General features: G+C 37.6%; 1 long non-coding RNA gene and 3 pseudogenes across 1 annotated transcript; 1 reads left to right on the top strand and 3 right to left on the bottom strand.

Moving 5' to 3' along the window:
- Positions 1–3,452: 3,452 nt before the first annotated feature.
- LOC102508301 lies at positions 3,453–4,053 on the bottom strand (annotated as a pseudogene).
- Positions 4,054–4,619: 566 nt separating this feature from the next.
- LOC116658039 lies at positions 4,620–5,746 on the top strand (annotated as a pseudogene).
- A 15,171-nt stretch (positions 5,747–20,917) lies between these two features.
- On the bottom strand, positions 20,918–22,973 carry LOC102508798 (annotated as a pseudogene).
- Positions 22,974–26,618: 3,645 nt separating this feature from the next.
- On the bottom strand, positions 26,619–26,957 carry LOC116657934. The gene is made up of 3 exons (XR_004313113.1): positions 26,816–26,957; positions 26,754–26,760; positions 26,619–26,654 (listed from the first exon to the last, which is right to left on the bottom strand). It is a non-coding gene; the product is annotated as an uncharacterized LOC116657934 (long non-coding RNA).
- Positions 26,958–27,836: the final 879 nt, after the last annotated feature.

Below are 27,836 nucleotides of genomic sequence, written 5' to 3'. Positions count from 1 at the left end.
CAGAGTTAGCCTTATAAACCTCAGGTAATTGACTATGAACCTTCCTTTCTCCATCTAACAATTTGGGTGCTTTGTGGTTGGGGAAAGAAGAAAGTGAGTTTCCTGACCGTTCTTATCTATATTATAGCCCTTACCCTGGAAATTCCTACAGGTGTATATTAAAAAATGATAGTATCCAAAATGATTTAAATATTGTACATTATAATTCATCAATCACAAATGGGGTCCCAATGTAACAAAATTTTGGAGGGAGGTCTTTTGTACATTTATGTTGCTATGTTTGTTATCTGAACAGAAGGAAGGTAAGAACTGAACTCACTTTGTATTTGTAATAGTCACTTCAGTAATAAGCTATGCAATGCACAAAAGCCCACCTAGCTTCAGTTTTTAAATCTCCGTGATTCACAGACTGAGCTAGTAACACCAGAGCCCTCTGCAGCTGCAAGGGATAGGTGACATTTATGTTTTATTATTTATTAGGTATCTCCGAGTCAAATTCTTATTGGCTAAAGAGACAACAACAATCTATCGATAGGATGAAGTATCTCCTAGTGCTTTGTGGAGAACCTTGAAGTGACCACATGTGAATCTGTACAAAAACAGAGTGATTTTTCCCTTTTGTAAATGTCCTACTAGTGTAAATAAAAAAGTAACTCTAAAGAACATAAGTGAATTATTTGAATCTCTGTCCCATATTGCATAAGAGCTATTGGAATTATTATTGAGATAATTTAGTTCACTGTGCACAAGCCATCAGGAATAAAAAGCTACCAAGTGCTGCAATACATAATCAGGCTTTTTTCTTCAAATATAGACCCAATGTACTTGGGAAACAGTACAATGCAACCATCAGTGATGCAATCATCAATTCTATACCATATTTTTTATTATTACACTTTATTATTTCACTCAGCAATAAATCCCCAACAACTGAAAGGTATTGGACATCAACTGTGGCAAAGCATTCTATGGGACACTGAGAAAAAAAATAAATTTGAACAGGACAGAACATTTATGCAACAAGATAGCAAATCCCTTAAAGAATACATTTGAAGTGTTAGGGATTCATGGTGGGTTAAAAGAAGGAGTCAAGCACCATGAGCTATAATGAGCTCTCAGTTCTCCCTCCCTCTCAGTTGTTTTGCTTTGTCTTTGCAGCAGAAGTGCTACTAGGAATAGAATGTTTGAGCTGTTTTACCTTAAAACATTATAGACAATAGACAGGAGCTTCCTCACGTTGATAATATATACACAAAACCTCCAGCTAACATCTTACTAAATGATGAGAAACTTGAAACTCATCTATGACTAGGAACAAAGAACAATATGCCCTCTTACTACTCCTTTGCAACACCAAAATGGAAGTCATTGTTGCAATAAGTCAGAAAATAAAAGTTATTCAGGTTGGGAAGGAAGAACTCAAACTGTCTTTGCCCAGAATTGACTTTGATTATCAACGAAATCCAAAAGAATCAACAAAAACTTCCTGAAACTATTAAGCTGTTATAGCAAGGTTTCAGGAAACAAGGTTAATATACATAAGCCAATTGCTTTCCTATATATCAACAAAGAATAAGTGGGACTTGAAATTAAAACACATTATCATTTACATCAGCATTCTTGAAAATGAAATATTCAGGCGTAACTCTAACAAAATATGTACAAGATCTATATGAGGAAAACAACACTGAACTCTGAGGGATAAAACAAAAGAAGTGAAGAAAGGTGACATCACAAAGATATGGCTGAATAAGACATAGTTGTTCATGCCTCCTTCCAAACAATAAAAATTTAGCATCTATTTACAGACTAAAGTGCCTTGAGGGAGTCATGGGATCCAGCACCATATGCCATGGGACCCAGGAGGAGCCTTGCCCACCTGCACTTTGAGTAATAGGCTTGTAGACCTTGATCTTGGCTGTTGGCCCTGAAGTGGTCCATGAACTAGCTCCAGTTCCTCCCAGCCATGATCCAGGGGCCCCTGAAGAGCCCTGTCTCAGATAATCACTCACACATGAAAAAGCCTATCTGGAAGTCCAGGCTTTGAATGGAGAAGTCCCAGCACACTGTTGGAACAAAAAAGTATGAGCGTGGATGCACTGGAGATAGAAGAAAATTTTGACTTGACCCACATCAACCCTTCCCCAACGTGGCAGAGTTCAGGGCCAAGAGAAATCATTTCAGCTCATAATTTCTCTTATTTCAATACTTCACTTTCAATAATGAATAGATCATCAAGACAGAAAAGCAGTAAGGAAATACTGGACTTGAGCTATACTTTAGATCAAGTTGACCTAACAAATATAAAGAGAACATTCCTTTCAACACAAGCAGAATGAACATTCTTGTCAAACACACACAAAACAAAGCTTTCTCCAGATTGATGTTATAGTCTTTTTTTTTTTTACAACTCAGCCTCATTTTTTGAAGTATAGTTGATGCACAATATTACATAAGTTACAGGTGTACAACATAGTGATTTAAAATGTGTAAAGTCTATACTCTGTGGTTATTATAAAATATTACCTATATTTCCTGCATCATACAATATATTCTTGTAGCTTATTTTATACATAATAGTTTGTACCTCTTAATCCTCTACACTTATACTGTCTTTTTCCCCATCCCTGTTCCCACTGGTAACTAGTTCTCTATATCTGTGAGTCTGATTCTTTCTCATTGTCTTCATCAATTTATTGTATTTTCAGATTTCACATATAAGTAATATTGTATAGCATTTGTATTTCTCTGTCTGAGTTTCACTTAGCATAAAACCCTCCAAGTCCATCCATGTTGTTGCAAATAGCAAAATTTCATTCTTTTATGGCTAAGTAATATTCCATGGCATTTTCAGAGAATTAGAATAATTTTAAAATTTGTATGGAAATGCAAAGACCATGAATAGCCAAACCAATCTTGAGAAAGAGTCGAGTTAGAGGAATCACACTCCCTGACTTCAAATTTTACTATAAAGCTACAGTAATCAAAACAGTATAAAACTGGCACAAAAACAGACACACAGTTCAACAGAACAGAATAGAGAGCCCAGAAATAAACCCACACACCCAGAGTCAACTAATCTTTGACAAAGGAAACAAGAATAGACAATGGAAGAAAGACAGTCTCTCCAATAAGTGGTGCTGGAAAACTGGACTGCTACCTGTAAAAGAATGATATTATAATATTCTCTTAACACCAAATACATAAAAAAAAAAAAAAGAAGAAGTGGATTAAAAACCTAATGTAAGAAGAGAATTCATAAAACTACTAGAGGAAAACATAGGCAGACTATTCTTTTTTGTTTTTTTTTAAATTTAAATGCATTTTATTTTTAGACAACCTATACATGTTTTTTCTCTCAAAAACAATGCCTCCATTCCAAGTAAATCAACATCAAAATAAATGAAGCTCAAGATGGCATCAGTTCCACTTGTTTTTAAGTCCTGGTGTTGTGTGGATGAAAGCAGTGGCCAGCCAGTTATGACGACAGGTGACAGATCCAAAGTAGCAGCCAAATTTGTTAACATTTTTCCATTTCTAAACCATCCTTAAAGAAAATCATATATGGGGTCACACCATTCTCACGGTAGTCCAGCAAAGCCACCATGCCATCTGGATTCATGTTTTCACTAATAAAGAACTGATAGTTTTTGAAATTAGCAAGGATGTGCTTGATTTGTTCTGCAGCCCATGTCATAAAAGGTTTTACTCTTTCTGGTCACTGTTCTTCAAGTTTCCCTTTGATTGACTTCATGTAATCTTTGATGTACTTTTTGTAGGCTTATTTTGTGAAGCTGGTTTCCTGCAAGTGATGGCTCATGACAATATCGACATCAGTGATTACTGTGCTTTCGGTACCTTCACCCTCGGGGCCTTCAGCAGAGGCATTTCCACCAATGAGCAAGTCATCAATGTTAACCTCTGTCCTACTGACCATCTTCCCCTCCACCTCCAGACACAGCCCTCCACAACCTCCCGGATCTTGTAGATGTTGGAGAATATCTCATTATGGCTGATGAGGCCCCAGTAGATGATCATGATGGCGGCTGGAGGGAGACAACGGCGGCGCTCTCTTAGCTGGAGATCCAAGCGAGAGTGGTGCCGCTGGAGCGGCGCTTGGAGAGAGGGGGGAGCGGGCAGAAAAGGCAGACTATTTAACATAAATCATAGCAATCATTTTTATCTGCTTCTTAAAGCAGAGGAAATAAAGCCAAAAATAAGCAAATGAGATCTAATTAAAGTCTTCTGCACAGAAAAGATGACCACCAACAAAACCAAAGGACAATACTGAATAGGAGAAAATATTTGTAAGTGATATGACCTATAAGGGGTTAATATGCAAAATATACAAGCAGCTCATACAACTCAAAATTTAAAAAACAATTAAAAAATGAGCACAAGATATGAATAGACTTTTTTTCCCAAAGAAGACAAGCAAATGGCCAACAAGCACTTAAAAGATGATCAACGTCACTAACATCAGGGAAATGTCAAATCAAAACCACAATGAGGTATCACCTCACATCTGTCAGAATGGCTGTTATTAAAAAGAACACAAATAATGAATGCTGATGAGGATGTGGAGAAAAGGGACCCCCTCACACACTGGCCAGTGAACATACTGCCTCAACATTGAGATGCCCAGTCCCTGGGGCCCCAGTGAGGACTGTGCCATGGAGTTCCACCCTCCCTCGCCAGCCCCACCTCCTCGCCCCCTTCCTGATACCATTGATCTTACACTGCAGCCCCCCACCCCCCCAACCCCTATCCCGTCCCGCTAGCCAGTGAACCAGCCCATCCGAAGAGGGATGGGGCCATCTCAGACAACACCAAGGCAGCCCTCAAGGCCGGCCCTGCTCAAGTCTTTGAGGAGCTGGCTCCGAGGTGGCCCCAGGGCCCCTCTGGAAGCCCCTGAGCCTAGTAAGCCTGGTGACAGCCCAGGAGCGCCAGCGGGAGCGGGAGGGGAAGCTGCGGCGGTGGCAGGAGCCGGAGCGCCAGAAGCGTTGGGCCGGGGCCTCTGGGGGGGCCCTCCCCGACCCTCTGGCGGGGCTGGTGCTCAGCCACAATGACCGACGTCTGCGGGAGCTCTGGACTCACATGGCCCGGCCCCCTGCACCCACGACCCCCCTCCCAGCCCTCTCGCCAGCCCCCCAGCACAGCCTGCCTGACCGACTCCCGGCCCCCCAAGCCTGCACCTGCCCCCTCCAGACCGCCACCACCTCCGGCCTCCTGGCCCCACCGCGGGCTGCCGGGGCCCAGCGCCCTGAATGTTCTGCCTTGCTTCCCCTCTGGCCCACCCTGTCCAGATCCTGGGGGCCCCCTCAGCCATCCGTCTCAGAGTCACCGAACGTCAACCTAGTGACCCAGCAGCTGTCCAAGTCGCAGGTGGAGGACCCCTTGTCCCCTGTGTTCTCGGGCACACCAGAGGGCAGTGAGGCTGGCTAGGGTGTCGGCTTTGACCTGGAGGAATTCCTAAGCCAGTCTTTTCACATGGGCATGGCTGACGGGCCCCAGGATGGCCAGGCCAGCTCTCCCACTCTTGGCCTCCCTGCTTGCTGACTGGCTTTAGGGCCAAGGCATGATCCCTGCAGACGTTAAGTCCCTGCAGCGTGAGATCCAGATGGACGCCCCCATGCTGCTGGCTGGCCTTCCTGACCTCCAGGAGCCCTGAGGCCCATAGTCTGTGCCTTGCTGCCAGGGGTGGACCCAACTCCAAGGCCGCAGGAACGTTCCCCAGGGCTGCGCCCTGGGCCTGGCCCGGCTAGGGAAGTTCAGCTTGTGTTACTCTGCAGGGTCATCTCAGACCCACCCTGCAGCCTTAAGCAGCCACCTGAGCCACCAGTGAGCCACAGCAGGATTGGAAGAACCCTACTCCCGAGTGGGTGTAAATTGGTGTAGCCACTGTGGAAAGTTGCATGGAGGTTTAAAAACAAAAACAAACAAACAAAAACCATATGATCCAGCAACTCCATTCCTGGGTATATATCTGAAAAAACAAAAATACTAAATTGAAAAGATACATGCATCCCAGTGTTCACAGTAGCAGTATTTACAATAGCCAAGATACAGAAGCAACCTAAGGGTCCATCAACAGACGAATGAATAAAGATGTGGCATATACACACAAAATCACTCTTAGAAAATTTAATAAGATTGAAATCATACCATATTTTCTGAGCACAACTGTATAGGACTAGAATCCAGTAATATAAAGTAAACTAGAAAAGTCCAAACATGTGAAAATTAAATAAGAGACTCCTGAACAGAAGAAACACATTTCTGGGTAGAAGAAAAAACAAAAATAGAAATTAAAACATATCTTGAAAGAAATGACAATGGAAACTCAACATAATAAAACCTGTAGGATGCAGTAAAAGCAATTGTAAGAGAGAAGCTTATCACAATAAATGTCTACATCAAGAAACAAGACCTCAAATTAACAACTTAACTTTCATCATAAAGGGCCAAAAAAAAAAAAAAAAAAGTAACAAACTAAGCACAAATTTAGCAGAAGTAAAGAACTAAAAAAGATCACAGCAGAAGTAAGAGACCAGAAAAAAATAGAAAAGATCAATGAAACTAAGATCTGGTTTAATTGAAAATATTTATTAAATTGACTAAACTTTAAGTATAATAACTAAAATGAGAGAGAGAAGACTCAGATAAATAAAATCAACAATGAAAGAAGAGGCATTACAATAATACCACAGAACTGCAATGATCATAAGAGACTATGAGAGTTATACACCAACAAGCTGGTTAAGCTAGAAGAAATGGATAGATTCCTGGAATCATACAATTAACCAAGATTAAACCATGAAGAAACAAAAAAATCTAAACAGATTAATAATGACTAAGGAAACTTAATCATCATTAAAGATCTCCCAACAAAGAGAAGTCCACGACCAGATGTCTTCACTGGTGAATTCTATCAAAAATTTAAAGAAGAATTACCACCAATTCTCAAACTTTAAAAAAATAAAGTGGAGTGAACATTCCCAAACTCATTTAATAAGGCCAGCATAATCTCAATACTAACGTCAGATAGAGTAAGTACAAGGAAGCCAATTCCTAGCCAGAACAATTAGGAAAGAAAAAAGGACCTGAATTGGAAAGAAAGAAGTAAACTGGCTTTGTTTGCAGATGATATTATCTCATATATAAAAATCATAAAAATCCCACCAAAAGACAATTAGTACTAATAAACAAATGTTAAAATTGCAGAGTTGAAAGTCAGCACACAGAATCAACTGCATTTTTATACCCTAACAGTGAGTCATCTGAAAAAGACACAAATAAATGGAAAGATATCTTGTGTTCATGGATTGGAAGAAATAATATTGTTAAAATGTTCATACTACCCAGTCATCTATAGATTCAATGAACCCTTTATCAAAAATTCCAATGGCATGTTTCACTGAAACAGAAAAAAAAATCCTAAAGTTGGTGTGGAGCCACAAGAGACCTGAATAGCCAAAGCAATCATGAAAGAAGAACAAAGCTGAAGGCATCACACTTTTTTTCAAACAGTATTTAAAAACTGTACTATTTGAAATACTGTGGTACTGGCCACATAGACCAATGGAACAGAATGGAGAACTCAGAAGGAAATCCTCTCATATGTGATCGAGTAATATTTGACAGTGGAGCCAAGTTTACTTAGTGGGGAAAGATAGTCTATTCAATCAATGGTGTAGAGAAAACTGGATAATCAGATATAAAAGAATAAAATCAAAACCCTATATTATACCACTCCAAAATGAACTTGCAATGGATTAAATATTTATATATGACATGAAACTCTAAAATTTCTAAAGTAAAAGAAAGAGAAAGCTTTTTGACTTCTGTATTGCCAGTGATTCTTTTGGATATGACACCAAAAGGAAAGGCAACAAAAACAGGAATAAATAGGGAGGCTATATATTTAAAAAAAAAAAAAAAGCCTGCACATTGATACAACCAAAAAAGTAAAAGGCAAACTATGAATGGGAGAAAATTTTTGAAAAGCATGTATCTGATAAGGGTTTAATATCCAAAATATATATGGAACTCATATAATTCAAATGCAAATAAAATAATCTATTTTTAAGATGCCAGAGGAACTGAATAGCCATTTTTTCCAAAGACTATATACAAATTGCCCAGATTTGAAGCCTCTAAAAAGAAACATCATTAATCATCAGGGAAATGCAAATCAAAACCACAATAAGAAATCTTATCTATCACCTCTTACCTGTTAGAATAGCTACTATAAAATAGGGGAGATGAGTGTTGGCTAGGATGTGATGAAAAAGAACACTTGTGCTTCGTTAATGGAAATATAAACTTTTGCAATCATTGTCTGGAAAAGAGTATGGATATTCCTCAAAAAAATTAAATATACAGCTATCATATAATGCAGCTAAAAGTGTTCTGTACCTCAATTTCTGATGTGTGTGTGTGTGTGTGTGTGTGTGTGTGTGTGTGTGTTTACAAGCAACTCTATCCCAGCTAGATGTCCTACAATTCAACTCATTTCTGACTACCTATCAAGAGATAGCCTCAGATTCCACTGGTTAAGAGCACAGACCCACCAGACCTTCCTCCACTTTAGATGCCAATACTAGCTGCTATTTTCACTTGTGCTCCTGATTGGAGGGTCCCATAACTCCTCCACTCCTTGTGTTTAATCAATTTGCTAGAGTGGCTCACAGAACTCAGGAAATTCATTAGATGACTGGTTTATTACAAAAAAATTAAATAATAAAAATCAATAGCCAGATGAAGAGAACAAAGGAGCTTCTGTCCTCATGGAGTTTGGGGCCCACATAGTGTGGTGGTAATGGATGCCTTCTGGTTTCCCAACTTGGAAGCTTTCCAAACCCCCTACTTTGGAGTGTTCATGGAGGTTTTTTTACACAGGCACTATTGATTAAATAATTGGCTATTGATGATTGATTCCATTTCCAGCCCCTCTCCCCACCCAGAAATCAGGGAGTAGGACTGAAAGTTCCAACCTTCTATTTGTAGTTTGTTCCCCAAGCAACCAACCCCCCATCTTTAAGAGTTTTCAAAAAGTCACCTTATTAACATAAATTTATTTGTGATTGAAGGGTGCTTGTTATGAACAAGACACCCATTTCACCTTTATGGCTCTGAAGCCTTTTCAGGAACTGAGGACAAGAGATCAAATATTATCACAAAGGAGTTCCCATCTTTTGGGAGCTGTGAGCTAGGAACAAGGACAAAGACAAAATCTATATAAGGAAGACATTTTAGTCATCTGAATGATCTTGCATATATATGTTTCTATCAGCTTTATTCATAATTGCCAGACTTTGAAGTAACCAAAATAGCCTTCACTATGAGAATGGGAAAACTGGTAAATCCAAACAATGGAATATCATTCAGCACTTTAAAAAACTATCAAGCCATGTAATGTTATGGAGGAAACTTCAATGCATAGTACTAAGTGAAATAAGTCAATCTGAAAAAGCTACAAACTGTATGATTTTAATTACATGATATTCTGAAAAAGGCAAAAATATGGAGACAACAAAAAAGATGAGTGGTTACCATGAGTTATGGGGAGGAGAGGGAAGGGTAGGTGGACCATAGAGAATTTTTAAAGCCATCAAACTACTTTTTATAACAATGCAATAATGGATACTTTTCAATATATATTTGTTCAAATTCATAGCATGTACTACACCAAGAGTGACCCCTAATGTAAACTATGGATATTGAGTGATAATGATGCATCAATGTAGATTTATCAATTGTAACAAATATACCACTATGGCGGGGAATGTTGATAATGGGAGAAGATACACATGTGAGGGGGACAGTGATTATATGGGAAATCTCTATACTTTACATTATATTTTGCTAAAGTCTCTGAAAAGAAAGTCTATTATTTTAATTTAAAAATATGGTGAAGAAATCAACAGAAATGTATTGTGATATTTGTATTATGCTGTACAAGGCGGTGGGAGTCCTCCTCCACTTGGCAGCAAAGTGGAAGAGGAAGAGATTAATGAGTCAAAGTGAAAGTAGTAATTGCTTCTGGGGATGTACCTTAGGAAAGGAAGCAATCATTTTGGAGGATAAAAATACCATAGCTTAATAAAATAAAATTTAAAATCTAAAAGGTAACTAGAATAATAAATTGCCAAACATATGAAAATGTGCTCTGTTTATTCAGAAAATAAATTGTATTCTGGAATTCAATAAAAACCTAATTAAGCTTGATTTTTGTTGGGCTTCATAGTTGTTGCAAATATAGTTATTTATCAATTGTTCTTTGGGGTCCAGAGAGCTCTTAGTTGCTGGAGGTATCTGAGACCCTAATTTCTTAAAGCATAATAATTGTATACATGGTTTTTAAGAAATTTTGAAAATGTCCAAAATGCTAATGAAATTTGCACATTTATTCAAGATCAGATTAACAAACTAAAGCACAGTAATATCTGCTCATTCCCTAATAAGTTATTCAGAAGTTTCCACTAATTTACTTTTAGATATAACCTGTATAAAGTTATTTTGTAGTTGCCCTTTCTAGTTCCTCCAGAGATTGGTCACACTCACAAATTTTTTTTTTTAATTAAAAAACAATAAAGCCATAAAGCCCCTTTTTTAGCAAAGAGCTTAAGTCCAAACTTTGTATTCTATCGATGTCTCCACCAGAAGAAGAGTTCAAAGAAAATGAAACAAACAAATGAAACAACAACAAAAATTATTTCATACCATGAACAATTAATTATTATAGAAATCCCTTTATAGTCCAAGACCTTTCACAATGCAACATCTTGCTGTTTCTTTGCAGTTAGTGGATACACTTTTACTCTGATTCTGATATCTATCCCCACTGCTCTGAATTTGACATGTCTGTTTCATTACTTAAAGAAATTGTGACTCTTAATCAGAAGGTCCATTAACTGATGATTAAATTGTTAAACATTGATTCATCCTCTGCTACTTTATTGACTCATCTGCCAGTCCCCTGAGATTTATTTTCTTACCATTTGGATATTCACCGGTAACATTTCTAACCTCCAGATGCCAAAAGTGCTTTGTAAGTCTGCCACTTATTTTATTGTAGTGTTTGTTCTTTTACTCAATTGAGTGACTTGATAGTTTTCCTTTTTTTTTGGCAAAAAACATCACCAACTGCATGTGGAGATTTTTGCATTTAACTTACAGTAACTCCACCAAAGGGGAAATGTTTTTCCCACATGGTTTCTTTTCCAGGGGAAGATAAGTTTTGTCTTGTTTAACTGCAATCTTTTGGTATAGTTTTCCTCAGTGGTTCTGTGTTGAAGGAAAAATAAATAATTCAGAGTATGCATCACCCCAAAACTTAACAGCTCAGTTTTGAGCTCAAAATATGATCTTTTATAGCAAGTGCAAAATTGGAAAAACTCAACCCTCCAGTTGATAAACCAAAGAATTCTAGATACTAGATACTCTCCAATTTAAAAAAAAAAAAGAAAAAGAAAAGAAAAACTGAGCCAGCAAATTAGAAGTTAAGAAAATTGCTACTTGCCTTTTTTCTTGCTTTGCAAAAATCTCTGCCTAAGAATCCTGTTATTGAAGGGATTCAGCTTTCATCCTGAAGTTATGAGATTTTCTTTGTTATTTAGTATTTCTGAAGTAACATAGAATCATATGCTATGGTTATCACAGAAAATAAACATAGTCTGGATATTATAATCTTGTTAGAAGAATCACCAAAAAGGAAATGAAGGATTGGAATTCCACAGATTTTGTTTGTTTTTAAAAGTATAACTTTTTTCAAGCTTTATAGGGATATAACATATATAACATTGCAAGTTCAATGTGTACAATGAGATAATTTGATATATGTTTGTATTGAGAAAATTTTAACACAGTAAGGTTAGGTAACACTTTCTTTACCTCACATAATTACCAGTTTGCTGTTGTTGTTATGGTGAGAATGTTAAAGCTATACTCTCATAATAAGCCCCCCATGGTTCTTTAAACAAGGGCAAGGTCATTTCCAGGATCTAGGATAAGATGGAAACCTCTCTGCTGATGGAATGACAATGAAGGGGACTCCATGCAGTAAACAGACATTTATTCTAACTAGGGTGTAAGGAAGACAAGTAAAAAGAAAAAAAAAGGGGGGGGGGGATGGAAGATGGTGCAAAGGTACAAAAGAGCTGGAGACAGAGAAAACAGTGGGGAATTAAATTTAATCCAAACCAAATAGGGAATTTTGTTGGCTTCTTTATTCTTCATGAAAGAACTCTAGATCATGGTCTAGGATATTATCTTTGGAATAAATGAAACTTGTGCCTTCCCAAGCTTCATTAGAAAGAATTGTTTCAATTTATTTTGTATACTTAAAAATGTATTTGGTGGAGCTCTGCAAGCAATTGCTTCATAAGTTCCCTGGTCTATTTCAAATACAATATACAGTATTGCTGGAAAGTATTAAGTATGTCAATTATACTGCCCACGTATTTCCCTTTGATGTTTACAATAACCAAGGGGAAATTGATGCAAGGGAAGAAATACAGATAATAATAAATTTCTTCTTAATATATGTCTTTCTGAGAGATATTGTGGACACAAGCTATAAATTACTATACCGATTTAAAGTTACAAAATTAAAAACTAATAGGCAGCAAGTGGAGATTTCTGCCACATAGACTGTATGGCAGAAATAAATAGCTTCTCACAATGGGGACAGTCCCATTTAGACGAAATACTTTCTTTTTTTTTTTTCTTTTTTTTTTTTTTTCTTCATTTCACACAGTAATGTTGTCATGACCTTCATCCAGACTGGAAGTTTGGTAACACTTTCATTTATGTCTCCTCTTTATGGGAATAAAGTATTCTAACCTTGAAATCTCAGTTCTTATGTGAAAAATAACTTTTTAGATACTTCAAACATTTATCTTTGTAGCAACAAATGTTCCAATATGAATACAAATCATTAGCTTTCAAACACAGCAATAAATAACTTGAAACCAGATGACACGTGTCCTTCTACGCACACAGTTCACTGTCAATTCTCAGGAACAGTTTACATAATCTTAAATGGCACTATGATTATATATGTTCCTTATTAGGCTGTGCATAACTAACTTGGGGCTTCACAGCTGTGTGCCAGCAACTCTAAGCATTTCTTGACTCAGCTATAACTTTTGATATACTTCTTATCATCAATATTAATACAAATATTTTTAAAATCATCAACTTCATCCATTTATACATTTATTTCACAAAAAGTCCTTGAACAACTACTATTTGCCAGACACTTCTCTAGGCCCAGCAGATATTTTAAAAAATATTACACCTGCTATCCTCTGCCCTTAAAAGACTCACTCCTTATTCAAATAAGGAAAACAAATGTGAAAACATATTTTAATTCAAAGTAACGTCTGCTGTGAGACCATGTTGTTAGGACTAGACTGTGTGTGTGTGTGTGTGTGTGTTGACATATGTAAGCTCATTGTCTTAATTTGGGTTGCCCCAAAAACAGATGCTAAGCAGGGATTTGGGTTCAAGTAATTGTCAAAGAGGTGATCACAGAAAGTCCTCTGAATGGCTGCTTTGTATGGGAGCTCTACTCAGTGCTCTCTATGGGCTAAAGCAGTGGCTTTCAGATGTTAGAGCACCTCAGAGCTACTGAGGGAACCACAGTAGATGGCAGGGCCCGCATCCAGAGCTTCTTATTCAGTAGGTCTCTGGTGGAGTCCGAGGACTTGCATTTTCATAAATTCCTACCTGATGCCGAGCCTGGGGTCTTGAGACTGGATTTGAAGAACTGATGACCTAGAGGATGTGAGTAGGTGACAATAACATAAGCTACATGTACACATATTCAAGTATTTTTGATGTCTTTAGTCTTATTCAAATATCACTGTTTTCTCATATTATCAACCATTCATTTCATCAACAACTGAATTTGTTAGGTTTCACTCATGCATAAACTTGGAACGGCCTTGCTCTCTCATTAACTAATTTTTAACCAGGTGACTATATCAAGGTGGTTAATTAGAAAATACCTGACAGGTATGCACTTATTAATATAACTTAATTTAATTTAATTCTATTTTATTTTATATTGGGGGGTATGCCTGTAGCTATAAAGTATATACTTATCATTAATTTGAAAGGAGCTTGTGCAAAGGTTATTGCACAAACAGATGTCCTCTGGGATAATTCATGTGAAATAGCTTTTGGTGCTAGATCAGGATGTGTGAGGAGTAAAAGTGTGTGTGTGTGTGTTAATGATCTGTGCCCATACAGCAAGAATAACTATATTTGTTTATAAATATTTGATAAAATTCTTTCAAGTACGAAACCAGAATTTTTCTGTGCACCAAGCGAAGTATTTCCATGAGGTTCATGGAGCTGGAATAAAAAGAAAATTCTCGTAAGTCAGCTTGGTTAACAACAACAATGAGAACAAACTAGCTGTATACCTTACTGCCTCTGAATAAACAATGTTTTGTGGAGAATTCTTTTTCTTCAGTTCTTGCCTGTGTCTACACTACAGGTAAAAAAGCCATTTATGGAGGGACATTTTTAAAATCAAATGAATGTTTGTACTTACGTGGGGAGCAGAGTAACAAAGAAATGCACTGAACTGCAGGACAGTATTTATTCCCACAGAGCACACATGCAATTTTCTATTCTGAATGCATATTTAAATCCACATAAAAAAGGCACTTTATTTTCCAAGGACACTGAGTAGAATTACGTAAACTGACTGAAAAGAGATGAACTCTACTACAGCATGTACCCTGGGCCTTTAAAGGCATCAGAATTAAGAAAGCTGAGTGATGCCACTAGCTGCGTAATCTTTTCATTCTGATGCATAAGTTTAGATGGCAAGGATCAGAGAGAACTATACAAAGTCTCTCTCTTCACTGAGGATTCAATTACCTCAGTAAGACTGAGACATGCATGGGGACAGCATATGGTAAATGAAACGCCTGAACAAGAATGCCCTGTCTCTAAACTTCACTGTGCTTTATCCCTTAAAATTCAAAGGTTAAGAAGCTAAAGACTAAAATAAATTTTCTCTTATTAGAGACATTTAAATAATGCAATTTAAGTATCTAGCCTGAAAAAAAAACTTCTTCAGGGTCAACTTATACTTACTAATAAAACTTTTCTCCCCAAATCTGTCTTATTGTTAAATCTATTTTTGCCTACAAGATGGACTCTTCCTTTTTGCTGAAATCCCAGATATTCCAATGCTGTAGTTTTTAACAAGGAGTTAAATTCCAATTCAGTCCCATGGTTCAAACCCTGTATTATTTAAGAGTAGCCTTTGTGATTTGCCACACATTTTCTAGTTTTAACAGGATTCAACTTGACAGGGTTTTAAAAGCTGGGTATATAGGGAACAACACTGGTCCTTCATTAAATACTGAAAAATTACCACCAGGATAGAGAGGAGGAGTATGGGGGGGAGAAAGCAAAACTTGTGATTTAACACATAGACTCATTCAACAATTACCAACCCCTGTTCTGCCCTGGTTGCTGTGAATTATTCAGGGTGCATCATCTTATTCAATTCAAACAGAAGCGCTCTGGGATTGTTATTATCACCTCACAGTACATTCATTAATGTGTTCATGCCCCTCAAACCACCTCCTCTCTCAAACACTCTCTTCCTACACATCCCACCTCCACCGCCTGCCCTCTCAGCCTGACAAAGGTCAGCTGGGGCTTCAAGGCCCATTGCAAGTCTCCTTTTCATCATAAAACATTCTTACATCTTCTGCTTCCCAATGTGAATCATTCTCTACTCTCAGAGCAGTGAACATGGTTTATAGTTTCAAATCTGTATTTCAGTGCTTGTCACTTTGATTATAGTCTACTGCATATGTACCTGCTCCTCCACAAATTCTACAAATTATTAGAAAGAATACTAAAAATCTATTCCTATTTTTTATTAGCCAGGATGGAAGAAAAAGTATCCATGGACTCTTCTTTGAAATTCAGTTCTGCTCAGTTCAGTCAGTATTTGTAAAGTACCTACTGTTGCCCAAGAAATTGAGATAATCCCCAATAATTCAAAGATGGATTAATATTGAGAATTTAGGATAAGAGTGACAGATACGTATGCAGGATATTTCATACAACAGAAATATGGTGTTTTCCTGATCAAGAAGTGTTATATAGCCCAACACAAAATAATATGGTAGATTCTGGATTGAAAGAGGGAGGATCTTTATCAAGACTAAGTACCAGGAGGCATAGGAAGGAAAAAGAGGTCACTCTTGGTAGAATATGGGCCTGAGCCTGGACAACCTTCTGAACCCAGAAAGTATGTCTCTGTGTGTGTATGTCTACTGGAAGAGCTGTGTACTAAGCTTCACAAAGATTTTACAGCTAAATACAAACATCCCCCAATGATAAACTACCACCTGGTCAATGAAATCATGATAGTCCTAGGCCACTGCAATGCTGTTATACGCTGGAGAATGAACATAGTAGGTAACCAGTTTGCCAGGTTTTAGGAACGATGACCCTCTGAGGCTGATTCAGTGTAGCCTGCCCTGGTGACCAGACCATTTCTGCATTGTCGCTCAAGGCAAACCTGTTGTGTAGCTATTCCTTGCTCCATTTTGCAGGGTTTTCCCCCTCATCTAAATAAGTACCCTGAAGCTTTGGTGGTAGAAAGTCTGATGATAGCAAAAGTCAGAGTAACAATCATTTAATTTGAACTGGGAAAATTTCAAACCAACCAGCAGTGAACTGAGAAAAATTTACAGACTTTTATTAGTCATTCAGCCAGACCTGTAAATTTTAAATGCTATCAAACATTTGTCCAATGCTATTTCTAAAATCCTTAGTCAAATGCAAAAATTTCTAAAAGCCTTTAAAAATACATGTTCTGTTATGGACCAGTAGTATCCATGAGTGGCCCCCGTCTTTCTTCCTCTGACATCCAGACTAGGCTCAAATTTGCCTCCTTTATCCTTCCCCCTAACCCTACTCCCATCCAGTCATTTTCTATCATTGCTAACTGTATCTTTTATTTTCCTTTTAAACAGAGAGGTACAAAACATTGAGAAAGTAGGGAAAGGGAAATAAAATTATAGTAGAGTAGTAAAAAAGAGAGAGAGAGCAATATAAAGTTAAGATGTACATGGCCTAGAGCTAGCTAGGACTATTTTTTTCGGGGGGTGGGGGGAAGTCATGAAGAAAGAGGCACCAGGAATAAAAAAAATAAATGCAAAAAGAATGAGATTTTCAAATGAGGACTGCATATCCCCTTCACTATGTTTCAGTAACATGTGCAAAGAATTATATTGTTTTCAAACTTATGTTTTAATCAATGGACTATTTTTTTTCAACCAAAGAAGTACTTTGAGCCTGAACTATATGGGTCCTGATTTCAATAGAGCTGAATGTCGCCTGCTGTTCCATATGGAATATATGGCCTCAGTCCACAGGCTGACCCTAATGTAGAGCTGAAGGACTTCCAGTGAGGTCTCTAAAAAGAGAACGGGACAACTGGTAATAGTTTTGTTTACTGGGCAACTGAATTCATTGTTGACCCTTAAAAAATGATACCATTTATTCTACCAGAAAGTCTTATATATTAGTAGAATTCTGGTAATACAAAACTGAAAACTAACTCAAAATATGGCACTACTGAAAACATAATCAGTAATCAAGATATTTAGGACTGATTTAATAAAATGTATTACACATTCCTTGAAGAGATGGATAGAAAGAGCACTAAATAGGTATATGCTGTTCTATCTAGTTTTAGGGCCACCATATACCACTGAAACTTAATTTAAACAGCCAAATATGCTATAAAATTTTAATATATACTAATGCTTATGTTCTTTGATGGGGTCTAAGGTCTACTGATTTTTAAACAATACTTTAATTCATGTTCATTTTGACCTCCAGATATATATGCCATGCATGTTAAACTTTTTTACTTAATAATCAGAGATGTTTTGTCTACCTTTGTATCCCCAGTGGCTATTTCCATGCATGACATTGTAAATATCTGGGAAGATATTTGGTTTATAAGTGAATGAGTAAGTAAATAAACACTCCCTCACTGTATTTTTCTAAAGTGAACGGTAGTAACTGAGTGGACTCATAAGTGGCCCTTGTTCAGATTACAGCTTCTTGTACACAGACAGCCTGAAGGCTGTGTGTGGCAGTGAAAGAAATACTTGCTTATTCGGTGGTGGTGTAAGATTTTTGAAGGTATCTTGTACAACATTGGCTCAGATGCCATGCATCTGATGCTTGAAATTATGTCTGTGATGCAACAAATTTAATTCTCTAAATTACCTCTGGTAACTAACTTAAAGATCCTAGGCAATGAGGTATCAGGGGTCTGAACACCCCCACACATCTGGCTGGAGGGGGCCACACTTGTACTGAACTTTTCATAGGACCAATCACTTGCTCTGGCTAAAGCTTCAATATTCTCCAGGCCTAGGGGTCTCCTGAATTTGGCTTTCCTATACAGTTCTTGCAAAAAGCTGGCATCTAAACACAGACTGCTGGTGTCCAAGTACCCCAGTTTTTTCTTCACTGGCAAAGTTACCTTCAGATTTGTTCCATGAGAACAGAGCTACATAGAAGCAAAATTTCTCCCCTTCCTGAAACAACCCACAGCATGAGCAACAGAATACTCTGGTTCTAGAATTTATCTCCCCAGCTATACAGAGATACAAGAAGTGATTTGCCTCTTCTTTTTGTTAATGCTGGCTTTATAAAAGTTCCCACTAATGCCTGTTCTCCAGAATGTATCTTGTGTCATTGTGAACTGCATCTCAGTGTGTCAAGCACTGCTGTAAGGTAGATGGTGATTTCAAAAAACATTCTTGCATGACAAAGTCATCCCTTAGACATAAGGGTTCCCCATTGTACTTTCCCCTGGACAGGGCTGGTTAGGGGAGGGGACAGGTAGAGCATTATCTTTTAAAATAAAACTCTTGGGGAGAAGTTGCTCCTTTACTATGAGTTGAGTCTTTTAAATCATTATTTTCCTCCAGGAGCAGGCAATTCAGTCCACATGAGGACATTCAGAAAGAGATATCTGATCACTATTCTCTAATTGGGTCTTTAAAATAATAGTCTATGATGAGTAGCCCCAACCCAGAGGAGTTAAATGCATTGATCAGTGCCACTATGTTAGGATTTGAATTTGAATCTATCTGACTCTAACTTTGATTTTTCCACTTCTTTGTAATGGGCAGCACTTAAGATTATACAGTCAGTCATTATACAAATAACGATCATTGATTTCTGAAATATCAAGGGTATTTTCCCCATGAGAACAAGATCTGTCATTTATTGTTATTGGAATAGAAAATGGCACATACGGTAGGTGTCCATTAATATATGTAAAGTTATTGAATACATATATAAAATTATGCATGAAATCTCAGGTGTATACTATTTTAACACTAGTGAAAATTTCAGTGATTAAAAGACTTTTTGTTTAGATATTGATCACAGAGCTAATTTGGTACAGCAGACAGAGTGTATCTTCTGAATTAGAAAGATGGCTTCAAGTTCTTTCTCAAACCTTTACCAGGTGAGCAGGTTTTTAACCATTCTAATGCTAATTTTCCTAATAATGTGCCTGTCTTTAAGGGGTTTGTTTTACTTATGCTGGGCTGGACCAGTGTGCATCAAACTTCAATGTGTATAGACATTCATCTATGGGGCTTGTTAAAATGCAGGTGCTAATTCAGGAGGTCTTGGGTGGAGCCTGAGAGTCTCCATTTCTAACACACGTTCAGTTGACACTGACACTGCCAGGTTTGGGACCATATTCTCCAGCAAGGAGTAGGGAGGAGCTCATCCTCAGCAACACTGACATCATGGCCCAGCTAAGTCTTTGTCACGGAGCCCTGTGCCTGCACTGCAGGATGGTTAGTAGCACCCCTGGCACAGTTCCTGGCACATAACAGAAACCAGAGGAATATTTGGTCATTTATTTTTCCCATATTCAGCTTTGACTTGGGGGAGGTCAGGAAGTTCAGGCTGATGGTCACCTCTAGGATGGTAGTATCCCTCTAGAACACGAGTCAGCAAACGACCACTCAGGCCAAATCTAGACTCCACAGATTTTGTAAATAAAGTTGTATTGGATCTCATTCACAGCCATTAGTTTACCAATTTTCTATGGCTGCTTTTGCACTAAAATGGCAGAGTTGAATACTTTCAGCAGAATCTGTGCAGTTCACAAAATCTAAAGTATTTATTACTTGATCCTTAACAGAAAAACATATCAAGTCCTTTTTTGGGTTTTTTCTTTTTTTGGTTTTTGGTTTTTGGTTTTTTTGTGTGTAGTATATTTTACTCCCATAAAATAAACCGCATTTTTTCATATTGGCCGAAAAGTAAAGCAATAATATTGTACGAAATGTTATACACAGGATAGGTTGTGCATAGCAGTTTCATAAACACCATTTCATCCACAAGAGAAACTATTCTAAAACTGATATTCACACTTTTTTTTAATAATAATAGTGTGTTAGAAACATGCAGTGTGGCATTTAGTATATACATTCCTTTGCTCGCAAGCAAAAAATCCTAATTCGCTTCTTATATAACATATTTTATTTTAAACCCTAAACTCTAAAAACACTGTTGTGGTATTACTAACAACTGCTTTTTTATAAAATTAGTTTGACATTTTGATATATATATACATCCTTTCAGTCTTTTTAATGTTAACAATGCTAAACTTAAAAAATAACAAGCTTATAGTAATGTTAAAATGTCATATCCAGTCAAACATTTGCGTATGTCCTTGCAACTGGTGGAAATACTTTTAGTGAAAGACGTCAAATTTGTGGAGATTCCTTTGAAATCAAAAGAGCTTTCTTTAATTCGGTAGTTTCCTTTTCTGTCTTCTCTTTCTCTCCCTTTCTTTAGCGCGCACGACCTTCTAGGGTAACCCCTAACCTTTCCAGAGTAGATCTGCCCCCTCCTGTGGGGCCCTAGGGTCCGGGCACAGCAGGTGTGGCTCCCAGGGGCCGGTGCAGGCTGTGCTGGCGAGCACCAGGCTGGACACCAGGCTCTGCATGCTGGCGGGGCCCAAGCTGGACCGCTGCTTTGCTTTCAGTCTCAGGCTGGACAGGCGCTAGTTACACGTGTCCCTATAAACGTCCGGAGGAGTCGGCGGCGCGTTAGGAGAGAGGACATCAGCACCGCGGAATCCAGCGACGGGGCTGCTCAGGTTGTTCAAGTTACTCAGGCTGTTGAGGCTGGAGCCTGGGAAGACCATCGCTGCTGAAGGCACTAGGCTGGATGACATGCTCATGGATGAGATGGAGATGGGCGGGGATAGCGTGCCCCGCGATGACAGGGGCTGGATGTTCATAGAGCTGAAGAAAGGGAAGCTCTTTGTGGGCTGGGAGGCCGACGTGAGGCCCTTGGTGGCCCAGGGGTTGTATGAATAGCCCGGGAACATGTCGTCGTAGGGCTGCGAAAGCCCGTTCAACTGCGGCCCAAAGCCATTCTTGCACAGCCTAGACTTCGGGTTGCACAGCCTAGACTTCGGGTTGCACTGTCAATTTCTCCATTTGGCCCCTCAATTCTTGAACCAAATCTGGACTCGAGCTTCCGTAATGTTGGTCCACACTGCGATTTCTTCATGCATGGACATGTCCGGGTACCGTTTTCTCAGAAAAGTGGCCTCCAGTTCCTGCAGCTGCTGGGGAAGTGAGTCCACTGCCCCGTCACCTCTCTTTGAATGGGTCTTCGGCACCAGTGTCCTCATTCTTTCCCTGGTGGCTCTTATTTTTCTCTGCAAGTCCTTTTCTTGATACATGAAAATCCTGGACCTTTAACTCTTCTAAGCTGTAGAAGCAGTTTCACAGCCATCCTACAGATGTAATTCAATAGGTGCTAAATCAAGACTACTTCCTTCGGGTTGGTCTCACAGAGAGTGGCTAGGTTCTTTCCATTTTTCAGTGAGCCATTGGCTTCCTCAACTCGGGTATTATGCAACTTTTTCAGAAACAATGGAAACAAGAACAAACCAAACGCCAGGTGCCAGAGAGCATAGGCTAGGTTTCTTTGAAAAATTAATTTTCCCAGCACAGATGGTTTACATGCCTAATTACAATTGAAGTCAGTCACAAGAGGAAAATGTGTCTGTCTCCAATGGCTTCCAACTTCGCTTAACCTAGTATGTTTGTACTAGTGACTGGTAATTTGCATTTGTGCAAGGTCTTATAAGAGTGTTTTTAAAAACAAATTCAGAAGATTTTGAAAGGAAAGTACATATGTAGGAATTTTCTGAGTAGAGATGAAGAATGATTTATGATACAAACTTTTGTGGAAATTATATGGGTAAGCTGCACTTGGTTGCCACTTAGAGGAGAAAAAGGGATGTGTAGCTTAAGGTACAGTTTTATTCTAGTGTAACAGATTATCACAGGTGAGTTTATTGTAACTGCTTCATGCACTCTCATGCTGACTGTGAAGCAATAACATGATTAGAATCGGCTATGTTAGGGTTTCTCAGTCTCAGCACTATTTGGACACAATAATTCTTTGTTGTGGAGTCTGTACTGTGCGATGTACAAGGTTTGGCAGCATCCCTGGCCTTTGCCCATTACATGTCAATTTTAACCCTCTCCCAAGCTGTGGCAATTTAAACTGTCTCTAGACACTGTCAGATACCTTCTGTGTGTCAAAATCACTCCTGGTTGAGAATCACTAGGCTGTACTATGCTACAAGAAGATCAGTGGCTTACTACCCCAAATGTTCATATCTTGCTCATATAAATTCTCCTGGGTAGCTTTCCAGGGCAACTGTACTCGATGTCTTGGTTCAGTATTCTGAGCTACTTTGCTCTTATGGTACTTCCTATGAACACATGCTTCCTAGCTCATCACGGAAACTAATGAGAGTGTAGAACTGAAAACAAATTCTTAAATATTTATGCCCAGAAGTGACATTGCCAGTTCTGTTCACATGTCATTGATCAGAGCATTTACATAGCCATGCCTACCTTGTTTAGCATAAGTATTATCCATTAAACACCATTTTCTTCAGTGAACATTTGTTACTACTGAGAACTACTGTATTGTCAAGAATAGAGAGGCAGGATAATATTGTAGTTGAAAGTGTGGATCCTGGAACCAAAGCTCTTGGGGCTTAACCCCAGATTTATAGCTGTGAGTTTAGACACACTGTGTCTAATACTGTGCCTGAGTTTCTTCATCTCAAAAACAAGGATAATAGAAGTACCTAACACGCAGGGAGCTGCAAGAGTGAAATATGTTAGCATTTCTAAAATTCCTAGATATAATAAGCACTTTTTAAATGTGATTAAATAAAAATAAATAATTTACAGGGAGAATAATTGTATACATTTTTATAAAAATATTGATAGGGTGAAAAAAGTTTTTTAAAAAAGTGATGTGTATTCAGAGGAATTTGACTCTTTTTTTCCATTTGCAAGTGAGTTTTATTTTTATTTATTTTTTTCCTTGATGAACATGAATGTAAAAGTGTTCTTTTTTTTATTGAAGTACATTAATTACAACGTGTCAATTTCTGGTGTACAGCACAATGTCCCAGTCATGCATATACGTACATATATTTGTTTTCATTTTTTTCATTAAAGGTTATTACAAGATACTGAACATAGTTGACTGTGCTATACAGAATTTTTTTAAAATATATTTTTATATATAATGGCTAACATTTGTAAATCTTAAAACTCCCAAATTTATCCTTTCCCGTCCCCATTCTCCAGTAACCATGAGATTGTTTACTATGTCTGTAAGTCTGTTTCTGTTTTGCAGATGAGTTCATTAATGCCCTCTTTCTTCTTCTTCTTACTATTCTTTCTTTCTTTCTTCTTCTTCTTCTTCTATTCTTCGTATTTCTTGTTCGAGTTCTTCTCTTCGGCGTCTCGTCTGAGCGCTCCTCTCGCCTCCTCCTCCTCCTCCTCTCCTCTCCTCTCCCCTCCTCCTTCTCTCATCCTCCTCCTCTCTTCTTCTTCTTCTTCTTCTTCTTCTTCTTCTTCTTCTTCCTCTTCTTCGATTCCACATATGAGTGACATCATATGGTATTTTTCTTTCTCCTTCTGGCTTACTTCACTTACAATAATGATCTCTAGGTCCATCCATGTTGCTGCAAATGGCATTATTTTATTCTTTTTTATGGCTGAGTAGCATTTCATTATATAAATATATCACAACTTCTTTATCCAGTCATCTATCAGTGGACATTTATGTTATTTCCATGTCTTGACTATTATAAATAGTGCTGCTATGAACATTGCAGTGCATGTATCTTTTCATATTAGAGTTACTTCCAGATACATAACCCAGAAGAGGGATTTCTGGATCACATGGTGAGTCCATTTTTAGTTTTCTGAGGAATATCCATACTGTTTTCCATAATGGCTGCAGCAGAATACATTCCCACCAACAGTGTAGGAGGGTTCCCTTTTCTCCACAGCCTCTCCAGCATTTATCATTTGTAGACTTTTGAATGACAGCAATTCTGACTGATGTGAGGTGATATTTCATTGCAATTTTGATTTGCATTTCTCTGATAATTAGGATACTGAGCATTTTTTTTTTCATATGCCTATTGGCCATGTGTATGTCTTTATTGGAGAATTTCTTGTTTAGGTCTTCTGCCCATTTTTCGATTGGGTTGTTTGGGGTTTTGGTTATTAAGTTGTATGAGCTGTCACCTCACACCAGTCAGAATGGTCATAATTCAAAAGTCCACAAGTGATAAATGCTGGAGAGGCTGTGGAGAAAAGGGAACTCTCCTACACTGCTGGTGGGAATGCAGTTTAGTGCAGCCATTGTGGAAAACAGTATGGAGATTCCTCAAAAGACTAAAAATAGACTTACCATATGACCCAGCAATCCCACTCAATCAGCTCAGAAGGAATCCTAATTCAAAAAGACATCTGCACCCCAGTGCTCATAGCAGCAGTATTTACAATAGCCAATACATGGAAACAACCTAAATGTCCATTGAACAGGTGACTGGATAAAGAAGAGGTGGCATATTTATACAATGGAATACTATTCAGCCATAAAAATGACAATATAATGCCATTTAGAACAACATGGATGTTCCTGGAGAATGTTATTCTAAGTGAAGTTAGCCAGAAAGAGAAAGAAAAATACCGTATGATATCATTTATATGTGAAACCAAAAAAAAAAAAAAAAAAGACAAATGAACTTTAATATAAAACAGAAACAGACAGACTCACAGACATAGAATACAAGCTTGTGGTTGCCAGGGGGAAGGGGGTGGGAAGGGACAGACAGAGTTTGAGATTTCTAGAAACTGACAGATATATACAGAATAGATAAAAAAGTTTACACTGTATAGCACAGGAAATATATTCAAGATTTTGTAGTAGCTCATGGTGAAAAAGAATATGAAAATGAATATATGTATATTCATGTATGACTGAAAAACTGTGCTGTACATCAGAAATAGACACTTTGTAAACTGACTATAGCTCAATAAAAAATATAAATAAATAAATAATAAGTTGTATGAGTTGTTTATATATTCTAGAAATTAAGTCTTTGTCAGTCACATCATTAGCAAATATTTTCTCCCATTCTGTTGGTTGTCATTTTGTTTTGCTTATGTTTTTCTTTGCTGTACAGAAGCTTATGAGTTTAATTAGGTCCCATTTGTTTGTTTTTCCTCTTATTTCCATTGCCTGGATAGACTGCCCTAGGAGAACATTGCTAAGATTTACGTCAGATAATGTTTTGCCTATGTTTTCTTCTAGGAGATGTAGTATCCTATCTCATATTTAAATTTTTAAGCCATTTTGAGTTTATTTTTATAAATGGAGTGAGGGAGTGCTCTAAGTTCATTGATTTATGTACTGCTATCCAGTTTTCCCAATATCACTTGCTGAAGAGACTGTGTTTATTCCATTGTATACTCTTGCCACCTTTGTTGAAGATTAATTGACCATAGGTTTGTGGACTTATTTCTGGACTCTCTATTCTGTTCCATTGATCCATATGTCTGTTTTTATGCCAATGCCATGCTGCTTTGATTACTGTAGCTCTGTAATATTGTCTGAAGTCTGGGAAGGTTATTCTTCCAACTTCACTCTTTTTCTTCAATACTGCTTTGGCAATTCTGGGCCTTTTGTGATTCCATATAAATTTTAGGATTGCCTGTTCCAGTTCTGTAAAAAGTATCTTGGTTAATTTGATAGAGATTGTATTAAACCTGTAGATTGATGTGGGAGTACGGCCATTTTAATGATATTGATTCTTCCAATCCAAAAGCATGGGATATCTTTCCATTTCTATAAGTCTTCTTTAATTTCCTTAATCAATGCTTTGTAGTTTTCCATGTATAAGTCTTTCAGCTCCTTGGTCAGATTTATTCCTAAATTCTTTATTGTTATGGATTCAATTTTAAAAGGGATTGTTTCTTTATTTTCTTCTGTTGATTCATTGTTAGTGTAAAGAAATGTAAGTGATTTTTTATGTTAATCTTGTATCCTGCTACATTGTCAATTTTTTTTATTAGCTCTAGTAGTTTTTTGTGGAGTTTTTAGTGTTTTCTGTATATAGTATGTCATCTGCATATAGTGAGAATTTTACGTCTTCTTTTCCAGTTTGGATCTATTTTATTTCTTTTTACCTTGCCTGATTACTGTGGCTAGGACTTCTAAGACTATGTTTACTTTATTTATTTATTTATTTGGGGAAGGGGAGGTAATTAGGTATATTTAATTATTATTTTTAGAGAAGGTACCCAGAATTGAACCCAGGACCTTGTGCATGCTAAGCATGTGCTCTATCACTGAGCTATAACCTCCTCCCCAAGACTATGTTAACTAGAAGTGGTGAGGGTGGGCATCCTTCTTTTGTCCCAGATTTTAGTGGGAAGGTTTTCAGTTTTTCACCATTGAGTACTATATTGGCTGTAGGTTTGTCATGAATAGCTTTTATGATGTTGAGATATGTTCCCTCTATACCCACTTTGGTAAGTTTTTTATCATAAGTGGGTATTGAATTTTATCAAGTGCTTTTTCTGCATCTATTGAGATTATCATGTGGTTTTGGTTCTTTCTTTTTTGGACGTGGTGTATCACATTAATTTGCATATGTTGAACTATCCTTGTGTCCCTGGGATAAATCCAACTTGATCATGGTGTATGATATTTTTTATGTGCTGTTGAATTATGTTTGCTAATATTTTGTTAAGGATCTTTGCATCTATGTTCATCAGTGATATTGACCTGTAATTTTCTTTTTTGATCATATCTTTGTCTGGTTTCTGGTTTTGGTATCAGGGTGATGGTAGCTTCATAGAATGAGTTTGAGAGGACTCCTTCCTTTTCAATCTTTTGAAAGAGTTTGAGAAGAACCGGTATGAGTTCTTCTTTCTATGTTTGGTAGATTCCCCTGTGAAGCCATCTGGTCCTGGACTTTTGCTTGCAGGGAGGTTTTTTATTACTAACTTTATTTCATTTCTAGTGATCAGTGTGTTCAAGTGGTCTATTTCTTCTTGATTCAGTCTTCATGGACTGTGTGTTTCCAAATACTTGTCCATTTCTTCTAGTCATCCACTTTGTTTCCATATAGTTGTTCATAGTATTCTCTTATGATATTTTGTATTTTTGTGGTATTGGTTGTAATTTCTACATTTTTCTTTCTTAATTTGTTTATTTGTGTTCTCTCTCTTTTCTTCTTGGTAAGCCTGGCCAGAGAAGTTTGTCAATTTTACCCTTTCAAAAAAAACAGCTCTTGGTTTGATTGATTTTTCTATTTAAAAAATCTCTATTTTATTTATCTCCCTAATCTTTATTATTTCCTACCTTCTGCTGACTTTTGACTTTGCTCTTCT

Source organism: Camelus ferus, chromosome 19, assembly GCF_009834535.1.
Source record: "Camelus ferus isolate YT-003-E chromosome 19, BCGSAC_Cfer_1.0, whole genome shotgun sequence".
Classification (NCBI taxonomy): Eukaryota; Metazoa; Chordata; class Mammalia; order Artiodactyla; family Camelidae; genus Camelus; species Camelus ferus.
This window is presented reverse-complemented; position numbering and strand designations above follow the sequence as displayed.